This window comes from Protopterus annectens, chromosome 4.part0, assembly GCF_019279795.1.
Source record: "Protopterus annectens isolate FY-2018-M chromosome 4.part0, PAN1.0, whole genome shotgun sequence".
NCBI lineage: Eukaryota > Metazoa > Chordata > Ceratodontiformes > Protopteridae > Protopterus > Protopterus annectens.
The window spans coordinates 1723383144-1723395380 of NC_056733.1; positions in this window are offsets into that span (position 1 = coordinate 1723383144).

Consider the following 12237-nt stretch of genomic DNA (forward strand, 5'->3'; position numbering starts at 1 on the left):
GGACCAGATTTTATTTCTTAGTAGGATTTGTTGTCTAGTCTCTTTAGTAAGCCATGGGGCTGCTTTGCTTCTAGTTCTTATAGAGTGTGAGGGGGCATGGAATTCGAGAATTTGTAAGAATTTGGAGATAAAATAGGATACTGCTTCATCAAGAGGGAGGTGTTGTATGGGTGACTGGTCACAGGCTTGAAGCTCTCCTTGAAAGTTTGCTGGATTAAAATTGTTTTTGTTGCGGGTGATTTTAAAGGTAGTTTGGTTTGGGATAAATTATTTTTGTCTAGATATATAGGTAAGCGAATGGTCACTAATATCATCAGGAAGGATACCTACTTTATAAGAGAGAGGATGGCTGTTAATTAAGATCCAGTCTAAGATACATTTTTTGCAACTGAGTTTATGGATTCTGGTAGGGGTGGTAATAGTTTGGGAAAAGCCATAGAGGTTTATATGGGTTGTGGGATTATGAGTGGTAAAGGTGTTCCAGTCTATATTATAGTCACCGAGTACAATGGCTTCATGTGGGAAGGATGTAGAAAGCCAGCAGAAGATACTTTCTAAGATGCTGTTGTTATTGCCTGGGGGTAGGTAGGAGCATATTATGTATATAGATTTAGTAGTATTGAGCTGGTGCTTGGAGATAAGAATTTCCACATTAGTATCTAAAGGTGGTTGTACTACTAAAGAAGTGACCTGTAAATGAGATTTGTACAGTATTGTTACCCCATCACCCTTTTTGGTAGTTCGGTCTAATCTCAACATATAACCAGGCGGGAGTATTTCATTTTCTTTTGTAACAGGTTTGAGCCAGGTTTCTGTTAAACATAAGATATCAAATGGGTGTGTATCTAGTAGCACATGTAGTTGTCTAACTTTATTGTTTACACTCCTTATATTGAGATGAGCTATGTGTAGAGAAATTTGGGTTATACAGGGAGTGAAATGGGGAGAGGGGTGTCTAAGGGTGTTGCTATTTGGTCCTGGGTTGGGATAAATGTCCCCGTGAAGGAGAGGATGTCTATAAGGACTATATGGATGCTTCAGTAGTTTACAGCAATTATGTTGTGATTCCCTATATTGTGGGAATGTAAAATGGGCTAATCTGTGGTATTTTGGTGACAAATAGGTTGGGGTGGATGTTATGTTTGAATGGCTTTGGAAGGCTAGCTCATTTATTAGTAATGTTTGTTTTAGGGGTTGTTAAGATGTGGTGTATTGTAGGTTTTCATAAAAGGTAAGGATATAGGGTATAGAAAGAATATATAGTAATGAAAGTAAAAGAAGTAGTTTTATAAATGTGAGTGTATGAGTTAAGGGCATGGGGTAGGAGATTATATAGTATAGTTAGGAATTAGGAGGTAAGTGTAGAGAGAGTCTGGAGTATAGAAATAGCTAAGAGGTAATTGAATGTAATCTCAGTATGGGAGTGGGTGTGTAGCTGGTAGCTTTGTAATGAGTACTGGATAGCTATTGGATAGGAAGGAAGGGTGTGTGTCCATGTAAGTATAAGAGTAGGAGCACTGGGGGTGGGTGGGAATTGGGGGTGGGGTAGGGTAGGGGAGCGGAGTGATCCCGCAGGGCAAACGGAGCGGATTAGACAGGTAAGTGAGAGTCTACAGAGACAATCAGAGAGCAGCAGATTCCTGAGGCATATTAAGTATATCCAGGTAAGTAGAGTGTGGTAAAGCAAGTGTGAGGTAGAGAATGTTGGTGGAGTAGAAGGAAGAAAAAAGTATAGCTAGATAGTGGGAAAAAAAAGGTAACAGCAGAGTGATACAGCAAGGAGCTATTCAAGGGATGATAGCTGAAAAAGTATTCAGAGAAGATATTTGGGAAGGTGGAGAACGAGGTGTAACCCTAGACTGGATTAAGGTGCCACCTAGTGGGCAGAAAGTAGAATACAATAATGGTATTTGTATTAGAGATAGCTAGAAGAAGTAGTACAGATAAAAGATACTAAGGGGAGATAATAGCAGCTGCTATTGGGGTAGAGAGGAGTATGGCTGCTGGTTTCCCAACTCGGTAGCTTAATTACTCTTGGTACTAGGTAAGTTACAAATAAATAATTCAAGCTTAATATGTAGGTCCAAGGTGGAACATAATTTCTTAGTCCTTTTGGTAGCTGGGAAAAAATGTGCTGGGACAACATGTTTCTTTGGCCAGACATTGGGATGGTTGAAAAATAACAGAAAGGGGTCCTGAAAGACCAAGCAGGTCCCATAGTACAGGATAGGAGGTAGAGAGCTAGAAGGAATAGAAAGATAAAAATTAGGTGTTAAGACAACATTAATATTTGCTGTACTATAAAAGCAATCTTGGTAAGACACAGTTATAATCAGTAAAATTACACTATTTAAGGATGCTATGCTCTCAATCTTAAGTTAGCATTTTCAGATAGTTGCAGAGACATAAAATAAGCAAGCAGTTTTATACAGACACATGGGACAGCTGAGATTCTCTTTCAGTAACAATTCAAAGAGCAAATAAAATGTAATTCATACAAATCACTATTCTAACAAAGCACTGCTAGGTAATATTGGACTAGTTCCCCAGAACAGTGTGCAAGTAACAGCCACTTAATAAATGTATGTTTCTTCCACCGTGTCGAATGTTCGCCAGATACGAACAACTAAAATATACTTATATCCAGGGTAAAAGGGCCACTCAGTATCAGCTCTATGGCCTGGAGGACACAAAGCCACTTTAGAGACACTCGCTATTTAAGTGAGCAGTCCTAGCTTATAGGACAGCTGCCAAATATTATATAGCTATTTATGGTAAAAAATTCACTCAGCATCAAATATATAGCCAGGACGTTATACAAAGCCTTTCTGAGGGGGGGGGGGTTGCTATTAGAATAAGCAGGCCTAGCTTACTGGAAAGTTACCAGCAGGAGTGCTAGACAAGCACTTGTTGAATAAGTTAATAAGGTAACTTGCCAAATCATGTAAGCTTTTCTAATAAAAAAGTAAAATTATCTAACATTAGAGTGAGAACGCCAACTCTGCATTACTGTATAGCCAGAAAGGACAGACAAGCCTTGTCAACAACGATTGCTATTTGGAATAAAGAGCATTTGCTTACAGGAATGGTTATTAAGGACAGGGTACACCAGGCAATTAGTTAGGAACTCCAGTTAGAAATAGTTGATATCTGTATATTTAGGGTTACAAACCTTCATACATCAGGGTCAAATTACACAAGCAGGATAAAAAAGCTACAAGAAAGTGAAAAGGCGGGCAAAAATGCCTGGGCAAAAACGTTATCATAGAAACAGTAGCGGCATCTGTGAGTGATATGAGGGCATGAGGGCATGGAGATCGCATTAAATACAGCAGAAATACCTAAAGAGGTTCAGTACTCTCTTCTATAAAGCAATGCTTTACCTGGAATCCCACTTACAAACTTCATAGGAACTAAAAGTAAGCAGACACTACTGGAAGCAGAGTGGCATGTAAAAGTCCACGTGGAAGGGACAGCAAATATCAAGTTAGCCGTTTTGCATGTACGTAACCCTCAAACACTTGGTTTCCCTAAATAACACATATAAATCCTATACCTTTCTAAGTATTTGTAGACTTGGGCTAATAGCATTCAACAATTGTCAGAATGGAGAAGTAAGTAACACACACTGTAAAAGAAATAACAGCAATAAAGTCATTAAAAAAATGCACATAAACAGTATCTACTTTACGCGGTATAAGCGGCTAAGACTGATACAGGTCTGCTATTAGCAGAATGGACAGCTTACAACAGTTGTATTCTTATTTAAAAATGAAACAAATATCTAGCTGTAACACGTACAGTAGCACTAATCCTCTGGGGCCAGGGACACACAGAAGCCAGGGCAATTACAGGGATAATAAAGATGGCGCCACAAAGGGTTTCCCCACTATATGCCCTTGGGGCAGGATATGAGGTAGGAGGAGGAGGAGATCGAGAAAGAGTGTGCAGGTTGATAGTAGAGGGGCAAAGAACCATATGGAGTGATCTAGGAGTGGTAGGTTACCCAGTAGTCCTAAATAAGTGAGTATTGTTGGAAAAGTGAAGTGGAAATATCTCACTGGTAAAAGAGTGGGAAATAGAGTGAGGAAGGGGGGAAAAGAAGATACAGAGATGCAGAGGTCAGGTAAGAAGGAAGACATAGGAGGTCCCACAGCAGGTAATTGAGAGTCTACAGAGACAATCAGAGAGGAGCAGATTCCTGAGGCATATTAAGTGTATCCAGGTAAGTAGAGTGTGGTAAAGCAGGTGTGAGGTAGAGAATGTTGGTGGAGTAGAAGGAAGAAAAAAGTATAGCTAGATAGTGGGAACAGAAAAGGTAACAGCAGAGTGATACAGCAAGGAGATTAGCAACTAGTCAAGGGATCAGAGCTGAAAATGTATTCAGAGAAGATATTTGGGAAGGTGGAGAACGAGGTATAACCCTAGACTGGATTAGTGGGCAGAAAGTAGAATACAACAATGGTATTTGTATTAGAGATAGCTAGAAGAAGTAGTACAGATAAAAGATACCAAGGGGAGAAAATAGCAGTTGCTATTGGGGTAGAGAGGAGTATGGCTGCTGGTTTCCCAACTCGGTAGCTTAATTACTCTTGGTACTAGGTAAGGTACAAATAAATAATTCAGCTTAATAGGTAGGTCCAAGGTAGAACATACTTTCTTAGTCCTTTCGGTAGTTGGCAAAAAAATGTGCTGGGGCAACAGGTTTCTTTGGCCAGATGTTGGGTAGGTTGAAAAATAACAGAAAGGGTTCCTGAAAGAACAAGCAGGTCCCTTAGTACAGGATAGGAGGTAGAGAGTTTCTTAGTCCTTTTGGTAGCTGGGAAAAAATGCGCTGGGGCAACAAGTTTCTTTTGCCAGATGTTGGGATTGTTGAAAAATAACAGAAAGGGGTCTTGAAAGACCAAGCAGGTCCCTTAGTACAGGAGAGGAGGTAGAGAGTTTCTTAGTCCTTTTGGTAGCAGAAAAAAAATGTGCTGGGGCAACAGGTTTATTTGGCCAGATGTTGGGATGGTTGAAAAATAACAGAAAGGGGTCCTGAAAGACCAAGCAGGTCCCTTAGTACAGGATAGGAGGTAGAGAGTTCTTAGTCCTTTTGGTAGCTGGGAAAAAATGTGCTGGGGAAACAGGTTTCTTTGGCCAGATGTTGGGATGGTTGAAAAATAACAGAAAGGGGTCCTGAAAGACCAGGCAGGTCCCTTTGTACAGGATAGGAGGTAGAAAGAGTAGCACTAATCCTCTGGGGCCAGGGACACACAGCAGCCAGGGCAATTAGAGTGATAATAAAGATGGTGCCACAAAGGGTTTCCCCACTATATGCCCTTGGGGCAGAATATGAGGTAGGAGGAGGAGGAGATCGAGAAAGAATGGGCAGGTAGATAGGGGAGGGGCAAAGAACCATATGGAGTGATCTAGGAGTGGTAGGTTACCCAGTATTCCTACATAGGTGAGTATTGTTCGAAAAGTGAAGTGGAAAGGTCTCAGCTGTAAAAGAGTGTGCAATAGAGTGAGGAAGGGGGGAAAGAAGATACAGAGATGCAGAGGTCCAGGTAAGAAGGAAGACTTAGGAGGTCTCAGAGCAGGTAAGTGAGAGTCTACAGAGACAATCAGAGAGGAGCAGATTCCTGAGGCATATTAAGTATATCCAGGTAAGTAGAGTGTGGTAAAGCAGGTGTGAGGTAGAGAATGTTGGTGGAGTAGAAGGAAGAAAAAAATATAGCTAGATAGTGGGAAGAGAAAAGGTAACAGCAGAGTGATACAGCAAGGAGATTAGCAGAATTCATTACTCAGCTAATTTGTGTATAATTCCCACCAATGGCATATGACATACTGCAATGGAATGCTGTCCATAATTATTTTTATATTTCTTTTATATTTAACCTATATAAGCAGATACCAGAGCCCACTCAATGTCTATACCTATTATATATATCATTGTTATAATACTAAGAAGTCATGCTAGAATACCACTCAAACACAAAGAATAAAATATTTGTCCAAAACAAACTGCACATGCCTACAGAATCCAATAACCCAAAAGCACCTCTTCTATGCATCATACTGTCACATTGCATAATATTTCTAAAATAATGCCAGATTTCTGCATTTATTTAGCTGGGGTAATGTCTGCTCAAATCCTGGTCTGACCTTCTACAAGACCAGCATATGCCAATCTGCTACTACTGAAGATGTAAAACTAGACCACATTAATGCCTGAAATATATGTAACAAATTTAACTGCACACCTGGATTGATCGTTACAAGCCAGAAATCTTATCTTTAACTGAAATATAGACAAATCCTGAATCCCATATGAGCAAATTCTCCTACACCTGGATATAACTAGATAGGAAAAGATCATCAAACAAAACAGACTGAGGAAATTATGATGCTGTTCTCCAAACAAGTAGAACTAGTCCTAATAAAGACCAACATACCACCTTTCTTGAAATCTGAGTTGTTTGTTAAAAGACCTGCTTATCAGGGACAAAGATACTTCTGAATATATATATATATATATATATATATATATATATATATATATATATATATATATATATATACATATATATACATATACATACATATATATTTATTTATTTATTTATATATATGTATATATAAATTATATAAATTATTGTGCACATGGGGTATGCTTAGTTATACCCTCTGCATTGTTAACATTCCGCAAAGCACTTGGAAGGATCCACTCATCTCACATAGTTTGAGCAATCCTCCAGCCTGTGTTTCAGTTACTGCAGGTCACTGAAGTCATGATTAATCCACTTCATACAAGACCAACATAATCAGAGAATACTAATTTAATTGTCTATGTGTCATAAGCAAATATAAAATTGCAACCATTTGTTTTACAAAACACATTCAAAGAATGCAACAGGTTTGACTACTCAGGTTATGGTTCAGAAGACATGGTTCAGGGCAATGAATACAGGAAAATGTAATAAATAAAATACTACTACTATTACTAATACTACTACTGCTGCTGCTGCTGCTACTACTACTACTACTGCTGCTGCTGCTGCTCCTACTACTACTGTTGCTGCTACTGCTACTACTACTACTACTACTACTAATACTACTGCTGCTGCTACTACTGCTACTGCTACTACTACTACTGCTGTTGCTGCTGCTGCTACTGCTACTACTACTACTACTACTACTACTAATACTACTGCTGCTGCTACTACTGCTACTGCTACTACTACTACTGCTGTTGCTGCTGCTGCTACTGCTACTACTACTACTGCTGATGCTGCTGCTACTACTACTACTACTACTACTACTACTACTACTGCTGCTGCTGCTACTACTACTACTACTGCTGCTGCTACTACTACTACTACTACTGCTGCTGCTGCTGCTGCTACTACTACTACTACTACTACTGCTACTACTACTACTACTAATAATAATAATAATAATATGCTACAACAATACAATTCAATCTGCAAACATTCGTAACCTAACAGTAAATAACTTACTGAAACACAGCATTTATAGCCCCAGATACATTATTTAAACATTATTTAAATGCAACTGTTATAAGGACATTGCAGGGCAAAAACTATTCTGAAAAAATAAATTCTAGTGAATGATTCTGACAGGGAGATCAAATAGGCATGCACCACCAACTGTTAGCTGGCAATTAGTGCCAAGACTTAAGGCTCTAAGCTATTAATGAGTTGCTTTTTGTACCCAAGCTACAGGGTTTGATTCCTTCCACTTTCATTTCCTTACTGTGTCACTCTGAGCAAGTTACTTAACCAGTGAGTGCTCCCAGCCTACATTACCAATGAAAATGGATAATTGTGTCGGTGGGTGTATATGGTTAACAGATATATGAGTGTCCTTCACTCTGCCAAATCAGCCGCTTGTCAGTGGAATGAAATGCCATTGAGTGTCCTGTTCAATGAAATTTTAATAATTTAGATGAGCATAACACTGAATGTATGCAGGTAAGGGAAGTGTGAGTTTGTCAAACTAAAGCTGGAACTTTCACATATTCAGATGATTTTTGGTATTAGGTGGTGTGATGACCATGCCCTGGCCCAGCAATCAAGGAGCCTCAGTCCTCACCACTAAAACCAGGGAGGATGTCTCCTAGGAGATGAAATGATAACTAATACACACAGTAAAGTAGAATTTCCCTTAAGTGCACACAGAGATCACAGTCAATCTGGGGCTGGTTGCTCAGCAGGTCCCCAAAAAGACTCCCACTGGCATAGCTATAGGGTCCAGGTCCCAGCGTAACTGGGGAAGCTAAAATCTCCTGTACCCTCTCTGTCCAACCAGTGCTTCGTGTCCCTGCCCAAGTAGCTGACACAACACACACAAGCACACACTTTGAGAAAAGTATTTATACACTTTACAGACATTCATGGGAAAGTCTGACACAGATTCTCCAGCTGTGCCCCTTTACCTAGACTATATGGTTGTGATTACTGCCACCAACCAGCTAATAATATCAGCTACTAAAAGGCCCTTAAAAGGGTGTCCAATTATTACTGTGCAATATTAATATCCAATGGTAATGTGACTATACAGTCTAAGGATTATCAGAGTGGCCTATTACAATAAACTCTATATAAATATGCAATGTACTCTAGAGCTTATCTCTAGACAAAGCAGCTACAGGTAGAAAGTTTTGAAAATATTTAACAATAAATAATTAAAACACAAGACAAAACTATTACACCACAGAGATATCTAAGAGTTCACAGATCACACAGAAACCTAAAATAATATTGTAGGAAAGATCTGATTACATAATCTAACTTTCTAATCTTTAGCTAATCTTAAGAGAAAACACAGTGCTACAATCCTACTTACATACATAAAGAGCATAAGCAGTGCTGGTAAGTTAGATGTCCAAGATCAAAATGCACGTCTCTTGTAAGAAATAGTATTATTTAAACATTTCTAACAAACATGTCTCTAAGGCCCTCCCAAAATTACATCATTTTCTGACACTTAGGTTTTCCCAGTATTCATATTGCATCATCTTAACACCTGGTCTGAGTTCTCAGGCCACAAACTGCATTATTTAGCAATCTAACACCTCCTCAGAAACTTACAACGATACAAGACATTTCACCGCATGTATATGCTAACAGAAACTAAAGCAATAAAAGCACCTTCCACATCTAAATTCTAGTCATAAACTTTAGCCTTAAAACAATGGGCATGAAATCTTCATCCAGCCGCCCTCAGGCCAAATTCTAACATGAAAGGATATAACATGATTCACTGGGCCAGTAGAGTGCAATGTTTTCATGTATTTTGCAGATCCACATTTCACAGTGTTTTCTTACATTTAAAAACACAAGCCTTTATTTTACATTTATTTATACAGCTGCTAGAATTACATATTAAATTATATTTAACTAGGCTAGCAACCTTTGCCCATCTCTCCCCAATCATCACCCCCCCCCCCCCTCAGGGGAACTCAAGCAAGTTTTTCAAGTTCCCCTTGAGAAATATCACTTTGAGAGTGTCAAGTTTACTGGGTGTACCTCACCCCATTTTCTGTCTTGAGAGCCCATCTGCATTGGCATTGCTACTCCCACTGTGGTGCTGCACTGACATATCATATGCTTGCAACCCCAGGCTCCATCTTAGCAACTTGGCATTTTGCTGACTGGCTCGGTTAAACTATGTTAGAGGGTTGTGATCTGTCATCATAGTGAATTTTCTTCCATATCGATAAGGCTGAAGTTTTTCTAGTGCCCACACTATGGCTAGACATTCCTTTTCTACTGCTGCATAGCATTACTCCCTGGATTGGAGCCTATGACTGAGATAAATCACTGGGTGCTCTTCTCCGTCTGAAGAAATCTGGCTAAGTACAGCCCCCACCCTATAGTTTGAAGCATCCACCTGCACAACAAATTCTTTGCTATAGTCTGGACTGGCTAACACAGGGGTCCTCCCAAAGCTTCCTTTAGCTTCTGAAATGCCTGCTCACATGCTGGGGTCCACATTACCTTATCTGGCCTGCTCTTCCTTGTCAAGTCTGTGAAGGGAGCAGCTATGGTACTATAACTGGGAACGGACTTTCTGTAGTACTCTGCTGTCCCTAAGAATGCCCTCACCTGCTTTTTGGTAACAGGTGCAGGCCATGGCTGAAGAGCTTCCACTTTGGCAGGTTCTGGCCTTATCCTACCACTCCCCACTCTATGTCCTAGGTAGGAGACCTCTGCCATACCCACCTGACATTTGCTCGGCTTAATGGTCAACCCTGCCTTCTGTAGTCTGCCCAGCACCTCCCTGACATGCTGAAGGTGCTTTTGCCAGGAATGGTTGTAGACAACAATATCATCCATGTAAGCAAGGGCAAACCCTCCTGCTCCTGCTAAGATATCATCTACCAGCCTCTGGAAAGTCACTGCGGCATTCTTCATCCCAAAGGGCATCTTTGTGAACTCATACAAGCCAAAAGAAGCCACACAGGCTGACTTCTCTCTAGCACTGGGAGTCAAGGGCACCTGCCAGTAACCCTTGGTAAGATCAATGGCTGTAAGATATTTAGCCCCACCCAGCTGCTCTAGGGCCTCATCTGTCCTAGGCATGGGGTAATCATCTGCCACTGTGAGACTATTTAATTTCCTGTAATCCACACAGAACCTGGGGCTGACATCCTTCTTTGGCATCAACACCACTGGTGAGGCCCAGGGACTGTTGGACTCTTGAATCACTCCTAGTTCCAACATCTCCTGTACCTCTTCCTTCAGAGTCTGTTTGACTCTCTCAGGCACCCTATAAGGGGCCTGCCTGATAGGCCTTTGGGGTCCTGTATCCACCTGGTGCTGCACCAGGTGGGTGCTCCCTGGTTTCCCGGTGAACATGCCCCCAAACTCCTGTAATACTGCTCGGATTTCTCGAACCTGGGTAGGAGATAGCTGCTGGGACATTGTTACCCCTTCCACCAAGGTGTCAGCCCAAACCTGACTGAGGAAATCAGTCCCCAGATCTCCCTCAGACTCCACCTGCAACCCACTGCAAATGCTCAGCACAAGGGCCTCCCTATCATGGTAAGGTTTCATCATGTAAACATGGTACAATTTGTGCCCCTGCCATCTGCCTATCATTTCCACCATATAGTTAACATCACATACCTTTCTTACCACATTGTAGGGTCCCTCCCAAGATGCTTGCAACTTGCTGTGCCTGACAGGAATGAGAACCATCACCTACTGTCCTACAGCATACTCTCTAGCTCTTGCATTCCTGTCATACCACACCTTTTGCTGTTGTTGGGCTTCTGCCAGGTACTCCTGGGCCAGGTCCATGAGTTCCCTGAGCCTTGCCCTGAGGTTCAGGACATATGCCACAACAGACTCATTGTGAGATTCACAGTCACCTTCCCACTCATCTCGAATTAAATCTAGAGGTCCCCTCACCCTATGCCCATACAGCAACTCAAATGGTGAAAAACCTGTGGATTCCTGGGGAAACTCTCTGCAAGCAAAAAACAGATGGGACAAATATCTGTACTGCTCCATCTTAAACTGATCTGCAAATGCCCATAGTATGGACTTAATTGAAGAGTTTAACCTATCAACAAGACCATTAGTCTGGGAACGGTAGGGGGTGGTCTTCATGTGCGTCACCCCACAGGACTTCCACAGACAAGCCAGCAGGTCTGAGATAAAATTGGCACCTTTATCAGACAGTATTTCCTTTGGGAAACCTACCCTTCTGAAATTCTCTAGCAAAGCATTTGCCACCTTCTCTGCCTCAATGGAGGACAAAGCAACTGCCTCAGGGTATTGTGTAGCATAATCTACAATCACTAGGATATACTTTTTCCATGTGGAACTTGGAGTACTCAGAGGACCCACAATATCCATAGCTACCCTCTGAAATGGCTTCTCAATCACAGACAAAGGCATCAAAGGAGCTCTCACCTTATCACCTGCCTTGCCTACCTTTTGGCACTGCTCACAGGTTCTGCAGTACCCTGTTACATCTCTGGAAATTTCAGGCCAATAGAAGTTTTGCATAATATGCCTCTTTGTACGTTTTATGCCCATATGACCTGCAAAGGGAATATCACGGGATATGGCTAGAAGTGCCAGATGGTAAGCTCTAGGCACTACCAACTGCTGTACTCTTTCACCGTCTAGCCCTCCCTCAGGAGTCCACTCCCTGTACAGTAACCCTTTGTTCCAGTATACAGATTCCCTTGAGAATCAGGTGCCTCCCTAGCTACCTGCC